The sequence below is a fragment of the Peromyscus maniculatus genome, chromosome 15, assembly GCF_049852395.1.
Source record: "Peromyscus maniculatus bairdii isolate BWxNUB_F1_BW_parent chromosome 15, HU_Pman_BW_mat_3.1, whole genome shotgun sequence".
In the NCBI taxonomy this organism is placed as follows: Eukaryota; Metazoa; Chordata; class Mammalia; order Rodentia; family Cricetidae; genus Peromyscus; species Peromyscus maniculatus.
This window is the reverse complement of record NC_134866.1, coordinates 42,272,711-42,289,206: the sequence shown is the minus strand read 5'-3', so window position 1 is coordinate 42,289,206 and position 16,496 is coordinate 42,272,711. Positions and strand designations below refer to the sequence as shown.

Below are 16,496 nucleotides of genomic sequence, written 5' to 3'. Positions count from 1 at the left end.
CACAAAGCCCCCTGGACCTCCTGGGCCTTACCACAGCTTGCTGGGCTTCTGTGTGAATAGGAACTGCTGACTCACCGAAAACAGGCCGCTTATAAACAGGAAGCTGAGCATGTGACCGCAGACATCCAGCAACAGAGAGTAATTGCTGAATGTGGAGGAAAACGGAAAAAAAAAAAATAACAACAACAACCCCCCCCCCAAAAAAAAACCCACACTATACCCTTAAATAAGAACTCTGTAGCTCATAAAAATACAATCCTCCCATTGCTCATTTATTAAGTATTGAAATAAGGGGAATTTTTGATTGGTCAAACCAAGTTGGTGAGTTGGACAGGCTGTACGTATTTACTGGGTCCCCCAGATTATGTGGTTTTTGCTTTTAGCTTTTCTTTCCTCCCCAGAGCACAGAAGGGCTCTTTGGTGAGACTTTCACAGCCTTCACAGAAGAGCTGTGTTTTGCCTCTACGTTCTCATACTCTGCCTGCCCAGGCTGGAGCTCTAGACTTGAAGAAGGCAGTTACAGTCTCCACCAGGGGCTACCAGGGAGACACCAGACCTTGGTAGGCAGCCCTACTGATCTAAGCATTGACCCGAGGGAGACTAGCTTGAATCGGGCCTGTGAGGGCAGCTACAACAGAACAACGCCATTTTCCTTGGTGTTTCTCTGCTGGGGTGTGGTGGACTCCTACCAAATGGACTCAAGAAAGTGGAGTTCAGAAGCCAAAGAAAGCCCCAGGTGATTATTTTACGAAAGATCGTGTTTTGTGATGTCACACCATTGCTGTATTCATCATTGGGGCAAAGGCAGCTGAGCCACGTTTGGAATCTTTCTCCTCCTCTTCCATGCAATCAGGCAATGGACAGCAACAGTTTTGTGCCTGGTACATTAGGATCTTAATAAGCAGTAGCCAGTGTTTTGTATGCACAGTGCTGTTTGCCTTAGAGGGTAAATATTGGCAACTCCGCTGAGTAAATCAATACTAAGGTCTTTATCAACCCAAAAGGAGCCGAGCTGGCATGGCGGCTTACAGGTGCTTCATTGCACAGCACGGATAGACCTGATTTACTGCTGAAGTTTCAGAGTAAGATATGTCTCTTAACACTGACGCTTTTGACAGTGGTGCTTGATATCCAAATGCCATCTACAAGATAGAAAACCTCCTTTGACTGTCCTTCATCATCTCAAAGAAGAGAGAGCATTTGTTCTTCTGTTATTTTCAAAGGAATGTGGTAAGGGAAATGATAAACATCAGTGATGTCCTGTTACATTAGTGTAAACTGATTTTGCACAGTCTTTATTGGATATTGGATATTATGAAAGTGCTGATAGTCTGTATAGATTCAAAGTAACCTTTTTCTACAGTTACTTGGTGTGTGTGTGTGTGTGTGTGTATGTGTGTGTGTGTGTGTTAGAGAGAGAGAGAGAGAGAGAGAGAGAGAGAGAGAGAGAGAGAGAGAGAGAGAGGAGAGAGTGCTATGCGTATGTGTGTATGCATGTGCACATGTAAGGGAAAAAATGAATTCTCAATGCTCTATTTTCAACCTCTAGATTCTAGAAGTCTGAGGAAGATTCTCAGTAACAGTTGCAACTTTGAGCCTTGGGTAGAAAACCACAGAAGCCAGAGAAACATCTAAAGCCCAGACAGGACTGGTCTGGGTTGTTAACGGATGGAGCGTCCACAGCTGCTGCCACACTGAATTTGAATTTCCCTGTGTCAGGGTTCAGTTCTGCTGAATCACAGGAAGTTTCTCAACCCAGAAATGTCTCTCCCCGGTAATAAAGCCCAAGGCAAAGTTGTCAAGACAGGCTGGTGCTCCAGAGCCCGGCCTAGCCAACATGCATCATACCGGAGTCAGACATCTGTCTACTTTTGCATGGCCTTGGAACTAAGAATTGTACAAGCAGTGAAAACGGGCTCAGCTGTAGAGTGCTTGCCTAGCACGTTCAAGGCCATGAGTTCAATTCCTATCATGGCAAAAAATAAAATAGTAAAGTGAAGGTAGCATAATTTGGGAGGTGGGTGGAGGAAAGTTAATGGAAATTCAAATTTCAGGGTTGTGATGTAGGTAAGTTGGTAGAGCGCTCACGTAGCAGCATGTCCAAAGCCCTGGATTCATTTTTTAGCACAGCATAAACTAGACTTGGTGGTGCATACATATAGCAATCAAGAGGCAGAGGCAGAAGGATTAGAAGTTCAAGGTCATTCTTGGCTACCTAGCAAGTCTGAGGCCTGACTTGGCAGTCACATGATAAAGAACTCTGTCTCAAAAGAAATTCCTGTTTTCTGTCTAAAGTCACCGTGGGACAGAAGTGGAAACATACTAGAATTCATTAATTACATATTCTCTCTGACTGTCCTCACTCTAAATGACAGAATCGACCAGTCGTGGCAAAGACCCGTAAGTCCACAAAACAGAAATTTGTTATTAGATAGTCCTTTGTGAAAAACCATTGCTGGCTCCTCTTCTTTAGTGCTATGGAAGCGGGCTTCTTTTATTTTTTTCAGCTCTACTGTCTTCAGTGTGGGTTTCAGTTCAGGCCAAATGGCTCCTCACCCTCTTGCAAGGTCTGCATTCAAGCCACTACAAAAGAAAAGAAAGTGCTTCACCCCTTGAAAAGTAACTTAGGTCTCGTCTGGCCAGAAGTTAGTCCCCTTATCATATCTACTATCCATATCATACCTGCAAACCTTGGTGCAAAATCCATGAGCCCAGCAAAAATAGATAAAAAATAAAAAATCAGAATTCCCCAGTTATAGGAAAAAGAAAACTGTCAAGGGACACTCTGGAGTTGTAATTCACCTCCTAAGTGTATCAAGACAAGAGCGTGTGGGAAAATACTCCGTAACAGCAAAGCCCATGTAAGTCCAAACTGTCCTTTGTCACACTTCAATGACAGTGTCCCTCCACTCCATCTCAGTCGTCCTTTGTTCTTCAGCACTGACAGAGCACTTGGTGAAACGCCCTGCTGTCTTTCCTTTTATTCAGATCTTTGGTTCTATAAAAGAAACAATTCGTCGAATGAGAAGGTTATGGGAGCATTATTAAGAATAGAGGGAAACGCCGGGGCGTGGTGGCGCACGCCTTTAATCCCAGCACTTGGGAGGCAGAGGCAGGCGGATCTTTGTGAGTTCGAGGCCAGCCTGGGCTACCAAGTGAGCTCCAGGAAAGGCGCAAAGCTACACAGAGAAACCCTGTCTCGTAAAAACCAAAAAAAAAAAAAAAAGAAAAAAAAAAAAAAAAAAAGAATAGAGGGAAACAATGGGAACCTGCCTTGAGGTAGAAGCTCAGACTTCCCCAGCCTACCACACAGCCTTCTTCACGGTCATGCAATGGACAGGCCAGACTTCACGTCTTAAACTTCCACCCTTCTGTTCCTCTGCTCACATCACTGCCCCCTCTGCTGCCGCTGCTGCGTCACTTCCTGACCACATCCAACAGGTTACAGCCCTTCTCTACCACGTGGCTTCCAAGGCCTCCTGCCTCATCGCTGATTTCAGCTCCCACCCTCTGCACCTTACTGTCTGTGTTTCACAAACAACTCAATCCTGGGACACCTAATCTATGGGGACTTTTGGCTACCTCTGTCTAGATTGTAGGGGATATCGGAAGTGTGCTCTCTGGGTGCCTAAAACAGTGGTTTTCAGCTGGGAGCAACATTGCTCTTAAAGGACACCCAGCAGCACCTGGAGACACTTCTAAAGTGTCACGTTTGAAAGATAATGTGCGATTAGCATCTAGTGGGTCCAGGGCAAGGATGCTGTCACGTATCCTGTGAAGCATCAGAGAGCTCCTCCAAGAATTACCTAGTCCAAAATGTCCATAGTCCTGAGGTTGGCCTGACCTGGATAAGTTCAAGAGAGTTTTTGTGTTTTTTAACTAACATGTCTTAACAGATTCAGCTGTGTATTAAAATGATTTGAACTTAATGAGAAGCATAAAAGAATAAATACGAATGATACATACTGTGGATGCATGAAATAGAGACAGAAGTATATAAAGGGTCCCAAACACAGAATAATAAATCAACCTCAGGGAGAAGTAGAGATGAATAGATTTAGGAATGGCCCTCCAAAGCAGCGCTTCTCAACCGTCCTAACGCTGCGACCCTTTAATACAGTTCCTCATGTTGTGGCGAACCCCAACCATAACATTATTTCGTTGCTACTTCATAGCTGTAACTTTGCTACTGTTATGAATCCTAATGTAAATATCTGATATGTAGGATATCTGATATGTGACCCCCAAGTTGAGAACCCCTCAAAAGACTCATGTATTAACCACTCTGTGCTGGTGATTCAAGTCCACGAGAGGTAAGAGGGCTGTTGTATGCTAACTCTAACAATGGTTTAATCTATTGGTGACTTTAGACCAAAGGAGCTATGGGGGTGCCTGGTTGGAGGAAGTAGGTTACTGGGGATATGCTACTAAAAGCTGTGTCTTATCCTGGCCCCTTCCTGCCTGTTGCTCTCTGTTTCCAGGATGCCCTGAGATGAGCAGCACTGGACCACTGTTCTCTTTGCCAGAGTGTTCTACCTCACCATAGGCCCAGACAGTGGAGCCACACGACTGTGGACTAAACCTCGGTCATTGGAGCCACACGACTCTGGACTGAAACCTCGGTCATCAGCCCAACATTAATCCTCCTTCCTTTTAAATGGCTTTTCTTCGGTACTTACCACCTTGATGAAAAAACTAACATAATCAAGGAAGCTTTTCAAAAGATGTAGAACTCTAAGCTGAGATCGCTAGAGGAGTTGGAATCGGCCAAGTAGAGAGGGGAATGGTTCTTCCAGACGTGCAGATATCATGTACATGGCCCAGAAGCCAGGAATCGTGGTGCTTGCGCGGAACTGAAGGAGTTTGTATGGTTGGCTTGTAGCTTGGGGAGTACAGACATGGCGGTGGGAAGGAAGAGTGAAGAACAGATCATGTACAGTCTTTCAACCAGCCAAGGAATCTTGAACTTCATTCTGGCACAAAGAGAACCAGAAAGCTATTAGGTGCTTCTCTCTGGGAATCTGCTGGAAGACATGAGATAACCCCAACTCTCTTTTTTTTTTTTTTTTTTTTTTTTTTTTTTTTTTTTTGGTTTTTTTGAGACAGGGTTTCTCTGCGTAGCTTTGCTTTGCGCCTTTCCTGGAGCTCACTTGGTAGCCCAGGCTGGCCTCGAACTCACAGAGATCCGCCTGGCTCTGCCTCCCGAGTTCTGGGATTAAAGGCGTGCACCACTACTGCCCGGCTAACCCCAACTCTCTTAAATAACGTATCACATATCGACTTGAGCTGGCTTCCTTTTTTTTTAATCAAATGAGTGTTCTCTCATCATGGTGGAGTATGAAAATTGACGGGATAGTATGAATTAGAAACTCCAGGTATACATGATACTCAAAGCTAATAAGAATGGTTAAGATTCCTTAAAGACAGGCCATATGTAACAAAAGGACTCTTGGTAGAACCCTAAGGAATATTTCCTTCTAGGGAATAAATGAAAGAAGAGAAAATCCAAAAGATACTTTTTTAAAAAAGCATAGAATTTAGGAGTGCTTTGTAATTTGGTCAAGAAAAGATGGCACTTTGCTGGGCATGGTGGCTGCTATAATTCTAGCACTCAAGAGGCTGAGACTGGAGGATTGTTGGGTTCAAGGCTTCACCTGGGCTGTGCAGTGAGACCCCTTTTTAAAGATAACATGTTGGGAAGAAAGTCGAGATGAATAGTGTGAACTGTGGCAGAAAGGTTTAGGAAGATAAGGGAGAAAAGACCTGCTGGAATTCATGCTGGGAAGATTGATGAGAAAGTTACAGCAGGATGATGGGTGGGGAGGTCAGTTATCTGTGGGTGATAACCAAGTGGGAAGCGAGGCAGTAGAGAGACAGGTGGTCAAATCCATCAAAACTTATTAATTTGAGCTGGGGATATAACCCAGAGCTGGAGTCCTTACCTGGTACACTCAAGACCCTAACTTCAATCCTCAACACCCCAAACAAAGACATAGTAACGGACAGAGATCATCTTTATGCTCTAGAGATGCTATAACAAAGTACCAGAAGCTGGTGGTTTGAGTGAGAGAGAAAGGTTGTTCATAGTTCTGAGCTTAAGTCAGCAGGTGGGCTCCTTCTTTGGAGCACCAAGACCAATTTGTTGTAAGTCTTAGTCCTCTAATTTCTAATGGGTTGCTAGACACTGTTGGTGTACCTTCCCTTGTCCAGGCCGACTCCAATCTTTGCCTTCATCTTTACATGGCATTTCTCTTGCTCATGTCTATGCTCAAATTTCATTTTTGTGAAGATAACAGTCATATTGAGTTACTTTACCCTAATGACTTAATTTTAACTTGAATTCCTTGTTTCTACATAGGACTCCATTCTGAGTAAATTCCATTCAGGAGTTTAGGACTCAAAAAGTACCTTTTTATTTATTTATTTTATTTGGAGGCATAAGTCAATCCAAACATTATAAATTTAGTATATATCCCATATAAAAAGTTAAGAAGTACTGATATAGTTAAAGTATACATCAACATGGTTTTGTGGTTAAGTTTTTTAAAAGGTGACTTTGAAAGACAAGAGAGATGTGGCAGTAATTAGAGGTGAGGATAGTCCATCAAAGATAGATCTATCTATCTATCTATCTATCTATCTATCTATCTATCTATCTATCTATCTATCTATCCATCCATCCATTATCTATCTATCTACCTATGTATGTATGTATGTATGTATGATCTGTCTATTTATGTATCTATCTACCTATCATCTATCTATCTACCCATCTATTATCTGTCTACCTACCTACCTAATCATCTATGTACATATGCATCTGTCTATCTATATGTTTGTCCATCTGTCTGTCTGTCTATCTACCTACCTACCTATCATCTATCTATATCTATCTATCTATCTATCTATCTATCTATCTATCTATCTATCTATCTATCTATCTATCTATCCTACTTATTTAGTTCAAGAGAAAAGAAGTTTGAATATGTGGAAACACAGCAGGAAAGAGCCTGCAGATAGGAGGAAGTCAAAGTCTGAAAATAGTGTTTACTGTTGCAGTGTGTGTGTGTGTGTGTGTGTGTGTGTGTGTGTGTGTGTGTGTGTGTGTCTTGGCTGACACTGAATGAAAAATTCAGATCTGTCTGGTTAAGTGAGGCTGGCTTATATGGGTACACACTTACTAAATATTTGTTTGCATGGAGAATAAGGACTGTCAGGAAGAAGTCTGTGTGTAATGTAGCCTACAGAGCAGAATATGAGACAGGAAAGTGGAAAGGTCAATGTGGTCACCACAGGCTGGCTCCCAGTCTGGCCAATGGAAAGAAGAGTTAGCATAAGGCTGGCTTTGAGGGACTTTGCCTTACTTATGAGGAGTTAGCATGACATCTAGGTTCGGTTGACATTGAGTCCAGGAGATGGACGTTTCCTGCATTTCTTCATGAAACCCAGAACAAAGTGTTCTGCGAGGTCTACTGCCCTGGACATCCACAGTGAAGATCCAGAAGGCTGGATGGTGGACAGCAAAATATACTTTTCCAGTGACCATCCTCCTCTGAAACAAGGATGAGCTGAAGCCTCGTGTACACTGAGGAAGCTGACAGACAAAGGTCCCCATGAGAGGACTGTGCGCACTTGCGGAACTGCAGGAACTCCAGAAATAACCGTGGGGCCAGTTAGGGAAACAGAGCCTGTGGTTGTGTTGTAGGCAAAGTGGCTATCAGCAAAAGCTGAGCTTTTCTGTGTAAGTAAGTTCCTGTGTAGCCATCTTCTCAGTCCTCTTGTTTTGGCGACAGAATGCCTACCAGAAGCCAATGAAGGAAAACAGAATTTAGTTCGATTTAGTTCTAGAACAGTGCTTCTCAGCCTTCCTAATGCTGCGACCCGTTAATACAGTTCCTCCTGTTGTGCTGACCCCCAACTATGAAATTATTTTCATTGACGCTTCATACCTGTAATTTTGCTACTGTTATGAATCATAATGTAAATATCTGTGCTTTCTGATGGTTTTAGGTGACCCCTGTGAAAGGGTCTTTTGACCCCAAAGGGGTTGTGAGCCATTGGTTAAGAACCACTGTTCTAGAGTATAATCGCTACAGCTTGGTCACGATGGTGGCATTTTCCACGTGGCTTGTTCATATCTTGGTTGATCAGGAAGCAGAGAGCTTTAAGCTGGATACCACCTTCAAGGCTTGACCACAGCAACCCACTTCTGCTAGCTAGGCTACAGCCCCCAATGTTTCATAATCTCCCCCAAACAGTGCCACCAGCTAGGTAAAGAGGTGTTCAAACACACACCCCTATAAAGGGTACTTCATATGTAAACTATTCCACCATAAGTCAAAGCTAGTGCATAGTGGACCACGGACTCAGTCAACTTCCGGGTTCCCTTTATACCTAAGAGTCATCTTTATATTATTCACAAATCCAAAGTCTCTACTGAGATTCAAGGCAAATTCTCAGCTATGAGCTGTTGCTACAGTTTTCCTGCCTTGCCCCACTGTAAAGATAAAATAAATAAATAAATAACAACATCCTTCCAATATACATGATCCAGAGCAAACATTCCCATTCAGAAAAGGAAGAATGGAGGCATGGAAGAAAAATATCAGAGCAAAAGAATACTAAAGCCCTGAAGGCCGAACACCAAACCTTACAGTCCCGTGTCTAGTATCCAGTGCTTATTGTGGTGTTAGGTGATGTTTGTCAGGCTTGGTTATCCCTGTCTCTATCTGAAGCCAACATGGGCTTTTGTGAGAGCCAAAGTTACACTTTAAGTTTTAATTGCTGTGCCTAAGAGAGCCCTAAAACAAAAACCAAAAACCAAAAACCAAAACAAACAAACAAACAAAAAACCCTCTGATCTGCAAGCTCCTTGCCCAAGAACAAATAGTGCCTGAAATGCTAGAGGCTATTGTTTATGGGAGATAACAAGCCACATGTTTTCACTCCTGTGGTGATATTGTTGTTTCCCAAAACATTGTGCACCCTAATAAACTTATCTGGGGCCAGAGAACAGAACAGCCACTAGATACAGAGGCCAGAAAATGGCGGCACTCACACCTTTAATCCTAGCCTTCTGGAGGCAGAGGTCCATCCAGATCTCTGTAAGTTTAAAGCCACACTGGAAACAGCCAGGCATGGTGACTCATGCCTTTAATCCCACGAAGTGAGCCTTTAATCCCAGGAAGTGATGGCAGAAAGCAGAAAGGTATATAAGGCCTGAAAACCAGGAACTAGAGCTGGGTAAGCTTTTAGACTTTTGAGCAGCAGTTCAGCTGAAATTCATTTTGGATGAGGACTCAGAGGCTTCCAGTCTGAGGAAACAGGATCAGCTGAGGAACTGGCGAGGTGAGGTTAGCTGTGGCTGGTTCTGTTTCTCTGATCTTTTAGCATTCATCCCAAATCCTGGCTTCGGGTTTGATTTTATTAATAAGACGATTTAAGGTTCGTGCTACATACTCCCCTAAATAAATTTGTTTGACCCATCTGCACTGGATGTGCTTGATCATATGTGGGCAGGAAATATGTCAGGATGTACCCTTGCCCCTGATTGATGTAGGCAGGAGGTATGCAGGCAGGAAGTACATCAGTGTCTTAGTTAGGGTTTTATTGCTATGAAGAGACACCATGACCAGGGCAAATGAAGGTGGCTCCCTTACATTTTCAGAGGTTCAGTCCATTATGATCATGAAGGGGAGCGTGGCAGTGTGCAGGCAGACATGGTGCTGGAACTGAGAGTGCTACAACTTGCAGGCAACAGGAAATCGACTGACACACTAGGCGGTATCTTGAGCACAGGAAACCTCAAAGCCCGCCCTCACAGTGACACACTTCCTCCAACAAGGCCACGCCTCCTCATGATGCCACACCCTTTGGGGGCCATTTCCTTTCAAACCACCACAATGAGGATGAATGCTTGCTCCTGACTAGACCTCGTGAGAAATGTGGCAAATTATGGGTTTGCTTTCTTAACCCACTGCAAAAATGTGACTTGGGACCATTTTCTGGGAACTCAGATATGGACCTGGGCAGAACCCACTTACCTGGCCAGTTATTTAATCAAAGCTTGCTTCAAATTTGACTTTGAACTGTGGTAGTCTTTTTCTCGACCAGTGAGATTCACACTTTCTCTTGAGCCAGCTTCACTCTGTGCTTGAAGCAGACATCCTCAGCAGACGACATCCCATAATTCTAACATCTCTGCTGTCCTGTAGTCTCCACAGTGATGTAGGCTTCATCTTCACAGCTTCACATTTAGCTCACTCAGAAGCTCTATATAGAGACGCCAACCCTACCACACATCACCTGGCCTCACTATTGTTTTTCTGTAACCTCGGTGCAAGCTTCCATGACCTTATAACTCTTGCATTCTGTGTGGATGTTGCCAAGTTCTGTTGCCAGCTTCAGATGTAGCCTGGCCCCATTTTCTCACAGCTTCCCATGGCCTCTGTGTGCCTACATGGCTGAATTTTGGAAAATATTTCTCTAGGTGACTGTATTTGATCAGAGTGTTACTGTGACGATGCTCTTTGTTCAGGTCTTCCTTTTTTATTGAAAGTCCTACAACTAGTTTTGAATTTTCATACACTGGAATGTTTGGTAAAGTGGACTCTCGTCCTTGAAGTAGCTTTCCTGTGGTGGTAGTAGCTGAGCTCCATCAGGTTTGGTTATTCCTGACCCTGTCTGCATGGATGTATTTGATTTCCTTTTAATGCCCCGAATCTAAACAATTATAGTCATCTTTTCTGATCTCTGCTTGTCTACTAGTTCACAGCATTAGACATATCTGAGCTTTTTTCCTTGACACGTTGCAAATGTTTCACATCATTCTGTTTCACTTTTTGCTCTGGGCATTCATTTTAAATCCAACTAAGTGCAATGAGCGATAACCATGCTACCACTTAGGACGCTATTATGTTCTAGCATCTTGAAAGTTTTCTTGTCAAATATATTGTTCTATTACTTTAGAATTCAGCTGCACTGAAATTTTGATGAGATAGGGGGAATGTAACATGAATGGCTCCAGAGAAGAATCTTTTTCCCTCTGAGAACTCACGAGCATGGCCCTTGCTGAATAGGCATTTCTGTCGCCATTCCGGTTATCTAAGCTTTCAGTAGAAATGGACCGTTAAACTCTGCTTACAACATTCCAGGACTTCTCCAGCTTCCATCCCCAAACTCTTTTTTTTTTTATTTTTCGAGACAGGGTTTCTCTGTGTAGTTTTGCGCCTTTCCTGGGACTCACTTGGTAGCCCAGGCTGGCCTCGAACTCACAGAGATCCGCCTGCCTCTGCCTCCCGAGTGCTGGGATTAAAGGCGTGCGCCACCACCGCCCGGCCCATCCCCAAACTCTTCCACCTAACTCCTACAAACCAGTTCCAACAGCAACTACCCCACTGTCCCCATGATATTGTGTGTTTGAATACTTGGTCCCCAGTTGATGACGTTATTTTGGGAGACTGTAGGGGACAAGATGGTAGAGGTGTAGGCCAATGGAGACAGACTTTGAGAGTTACAGTCCGGCTCAGCTTCTCCTCCTGTCTCTGCTTTCTGACCCATCAAGATGTGAACAGGCTGCACCACAATCTCCCGATGCCAATGGCTGAGCCATCCATGTCGCCGTGCCCTCCTCACCACAATGGGCAGTGTCCAAAGCCATACACCAAAACCTTACGATGCTTCTGTCAGGCATTTTGCCAGTGATGAGAAAGAAACTAATAGAGATGTATGCTGTGGATATTGCTCTATATAAATAAAACACGGATGGCCAGTGACCAGGCAGGAAGTAGGTTGCCAGACAGGAAGTAGGTGGGACAAGGAGAGAGGAGAATTCTGGGAAGTGGAAGGCTGAGGAGAGAGACACTGCAGCCACCGCCAGGATAAGCAGCATGTAGAGACTCTGGTAAGGCACCAGCCACGTGGCAAGGTATAGATTTATAAAAATGGGTTAATTTAAGATATAAGAACAGTTAGCAAGAAGCCTGCCATGGCCATACAGTTTATAAGTGATATAAGCGTCTGAGTGATTATTTTATAAGTAGATTGTGGGACTGCGGGGCTTGGGGAACCTGGAGAGAAGCCCTCCAGCAACAGATGTATTCTGCACTTGTCTACACAATTTGTTCTCTGCCCTCCCCCATCTCCTACCGCCCTCCCTCCCAAGGATATACTGATCCTCATGAAGAGTTCTATCATCTGCATCTTTGAAAAAAAAATTCCATTTTATTTGTTTCTCACAAATTTTATGTAGTCTTTATCTTAGCATAAGAAGCTTAAAATCACACTTTAAAAAATTACTAGAGTCTCCATAGAGCAGTAAATCCCCAAGATAAAGTATTTTTGTCACTTGATCCTTTAAAAGCCAAGTGCTTGGTTGTCTGGACAAGCCCAGGCTCTGGGAGCTCTAGATCTGGGTTTTTCTCAGGCAGCTGACCCCGTTGCTCCTCTGAGGCTGATGTGAGAAGGATGAGGCTGCTGTATCTGGCTGAGTGGGTTTCTTCTTGGAATGCAGTGCTGGAGGTCTGAGCCCAGACAGGATCCCGGAGCTACAGCCGTCACTACGATAGTGTTTGTGGCATTTGGAGTCTTCCATTATTGTGACAGTTTGTCTGAAACTTTTTCATGGAAAGAAGGAGAGTGAAAGTGTGCCGTGGTGAGGCTGTTCCCCACACTCTCTCAGGTAGTGGAGAATTCCCAGAGGGGAAGATGTACTTGGTCTTCTTAGACATGAACCCCATCAAGGCAAAGTGGCCAAGTCCCAGGAAGATCACAAAGACAGATTGTGAGGATGGTGGACACCCGGGGCCAGGGCTTGTTCCGTCACTGTCAGTCACTGTCCTTGGTACTCACAGGCAGACTCACTCCCTTCTCCAGCTCTATTCAGATCAAGAGGAAACCCTTGAATGCAGTTCAGTTGTCCATGGATCTGGGTCTCTCAGGCCATCAAAGTCATTCTGAGGAGAAAGTCGAAACTTGTCAGCTCCGTTTTTCCAACATTGCACATTACACTCTGATGAGTAATAAAAGTTCTTTGGGGTCCCTGTTTCAGGTTTGATCCCAGTTTGTGGGAAACACATATGTAAGGAATCAGCAAGTGTTTGTTTGCATTCCAGGAGGTCTGAAAATGGTGTCACCCTCAGGACAGTAGGGAATACTTACCCGGTCCAAATGTTCATCTACAAACTCAGCCCTGACTCTCAAGGTGTGGTCTTCATACTTGGAGAGATTTGAGAAATCGCATTCAGTTGAAGTCATGCTCCTGGATATGTCTAGGGATTGCCTATAACATTGGTACTGAACTATGACATTCTGATTCCCTTTGGGAAAAGCAGGTGACACCCATCATAGAATGTTCTTGAAATGAACTGAGTTTGTTCTGGTATCCTGGAGGTGGGACCACTCCTCGAGCTGACACCCACAGTCAGCTGCATAGCCACATTAGGGGACAATCGGGGTGCTCGTTTGCCGGCAGCTAATAGCCTCACTATTAGCTGGAACTTGCCAAGTAGCTAGGGCTAGACTCGAACTTGAACTCCCCTTGTCTCTGACTCTTAAGTGGTGGAGATTACAGGTATGCCCCACCACACCTGGCTCCATGGATTTTTCATGTTTTCAGTTAGTAAACTCGGTGGTTGGGATACAATTTATTGCCTAGTACTAAGTACATAGGACTTCAAACAGGAGGAATAAAAATATGGTTGGATAAAGAAGTCTATGCTCATTAGCTTCCTGTCAGATGAGCTTCTGTAGTTCCCCTAAAACCCAGGAGCTGTTACTTTTGCCTTTCTTTCTTTCTTTCTTTCTTTCTTTCTTTCTTTCTTTCTTTCTTTCTTTCTTTCTTTCTTTCTTTCTTTCTTTCTTTCTTCCTTTGCAAGGTGTGCCTTTTGTAATCAGGTCAAGTATAGAGTCCGAGTTATTTCCCAAAAGACTAGCTCTCTGAGTACTGAAGCAAGACTGCTCATATAAAAAGAAATATATTTGTGAAACAAAATAAATTTGTTATGTTTTAAAATCTTTAAATGCGCCCCTCAAACAGTGAGTAACACATAACTAATGAATTAATGTCATGTAAAGGCACATGAGGGAAGATGTAGGGAAACGAGGCTTGTACCATGGTACTGGGACTATAAACTGGTGGGACCACTTCAGAGAACCTTAAAACCTGTTATCAGCTGGACGTACTCTCTCCATCCAGCAGTTCCACCTCCAAGTCTCCACTCTCAAAACATGCTGAGAACAGCCAGTGAGTGACATGAGGAAATTTATCACGGTTCCTAATAGTTATGCAAATGCAAAAAAGAATAGTATGCATCATTTATTGAGACAAAGATATGATATAGTAACAGTTCAAATAGTCATGGAAAGAAGCTTGCTGGCTTCAGGGTAGCGGGTACCTCTGGGATGGGGATGCGCTGTCTATACTAGCTGTTTCTGATTTTGAAAAGAGCAAAAAAAGCAGATATCGGCATATGAGTATATGATAGGTTGGTACACGAACATCTGGTAATAGTTTTGGTGCTTGGCTGTATATTCTAAATGCCGTCATTGCACACTTCAAACTTTAGGAAGTATCATTGAACGTGAAAACACAACAAAAGGTTTTAGTTTATTTACATTGTTTTATATTTATTCAGGGTATGTAAACACAGCAGACATCATAATATATAAAGTTCATTAAAACATGTGATAACAGCACCATGCTATGTGCGTTTCTAATTATAACGTTCTATCATGGTTGTTTTCCATAAACCGCTGGAGGTGCCTCATTTCAATGTGGACTGTTTTTTTTCAAAGCTACAGTTGTAGTTACTGAAAAGGCCACTGGGGGCAGTACAGGTAGGAGCCCTAGATATTAGACTGAGGCTCTGAAGAACTCTGGCCTGGAGACAGGACACCACAGGCTATGACTGCCAAGGAGGGCCTCCTCCTCTTCCTGGTCCCTTAACAAGAGAGAGAGCCTGGAATAGGCCCAACTATGCTTTCAGCATCCCCAAATTTGTCTCCAGCTTTGAAAGGAGGTTTCTTTATTGTTTGACTTCAGATCAGGGGTTAAAAGGTGACGAATGATAGGTCTAGCCGGTGTGCTACAGACCATGAGGCTCCTTGCCCAAATTGATGTGTTGAAGTAATCTCTGTCATGGCATAATTACGCTCTACCCTGACATCTGAAACTAGCAGGGCGCCTAATAGCCTAACGATAGCATCCCAGCCGCTTTGTCATGAGGGATAAGATCCCCGGGTGGAACAACTTGTGTTATCACAGCTATGAGACACAGGGCCCACTTATCCCAAGAAGCAGATGGCGGTTCCCGCCCAGCCCACAGAGTCAGAGGAACAAGCTTTGCTGCTTTGATGTCTGACCTCCCCAGCCCCTGCTTGCTCACTCTGTTCCTGTACACCACCCCACCCAGCCCGGAATGGGGCAGCACCCTCCTCCAGACAGCCAACAGTTATCGCCGGTCTCATCTGCCCAGTGTCAGGGACCTTACGTCTGGCCATCCTCATGAAGGTAGGGTGGAGTCCTTCCTTCTCCAGCAGGGAGATGAGAAGATGGCCAAGATATTAATGGTTTCACACACATTTTTTCAAAAAATGCTATTTATTTATTTATTTATTTATTTATTTATTTATAATGTGTTTTTTGTTCCTGGTGAATATGCCCACACCTGTGTGTATGGAGGACAAAGCAAGATGTTGCCTATCCAGTGTCTTTCCCTCTCACTCCCCACTGACTGCCTTGAGACAGGGTCTCTCACGGAACCGGAGGCTCACTGGTTTGAGTAGGCAGCAAACTCTCAGGATACACCTATCTCTGACACACACACACACACACACACACACACACACACACACACACACACACGGCTTGCCCCAATTTGAGGCAGGCGAAGCCACGCCCCGCTTTCCTCACTTGGTTGCTGAGGGTTCGAACTCAGGTCTTCACATTTTCTGAGCAAATACTCTACCTCACCATCGAGCCATCCTCCTCCAGAGCTCACATTTCCTCCTCAGGGCAACTGTTACCACTCCGTGCGTCTTTTCATGTGCCTTCATTTCCGGCCAGTTTACTCCGGTTAGAAGGTGTGAAGTGGAATGATGAGCAAGCGAAACGTGTTTCACGATCGACCGCGACGTGAAGCCGTGACAGCGCTGAGATCGCTCCCGGTCATGAGCAAAGCGGTGATAAAGCGACAGCGGACAGTTTCAGAAGTGGAAAGACAGAGAGCACCCTGGGGACCGATCACCTCAAACGTTACAGAGACTGCCTGTTCTTGCTCGCTCGCTTGCTGGTGCTGGGCTAGACATCATGACAGACAGCCGCACGGGAGAAAAGGGTTAGTTCCATCCGGCACTTGCTCATCACCGTCCCTCCTCACTGAAGGAAGTCAGGGCAGGAACCTGGATAGAGAACTAACGCCCAAACCAGAGAGGAGAGCTGCTTACTGGCTTGCTCTCCGTGCCTTGCTTAGCTTGCTTTCTCATGCAACCCAGGATTA

At 44.3% G+C, this 16,496-nt stretch overlaps 1 long non-coding RNA gene and 1 pseudogene across 1 annotated transcript; both read right to left on the bottom strand.

Moving 5' to 3' along the window:
• Positions 1 to 251: 251 nt before the first annotated feature.
• Positions 252 to 3,023, bottom strand: LOC143268762 (uncharacterized). The gene is made up of 2 exons (XR_013044885.1): positions 2,803 to 3,023; positions 252 to 2,583 (listed from the first exon to the last, which is right to left on the bottom strand). It is a non-coding gene; the product is annotated as an uncharacterized LOC143268762 (long non-coding RNA).
• Positions 3,024 to 12,439: 9,416 nt separating this feature from the next.
• LOC143268724 (interleukin-10 receptor subunit beta pseudogene) lies at positions 12,440 to 13,411 on the bottom strand (annotated as a pseudogene).
• Between the last annotated feature and the right edge of the window lie 3,085 nt (positions 13,412 to 16,496).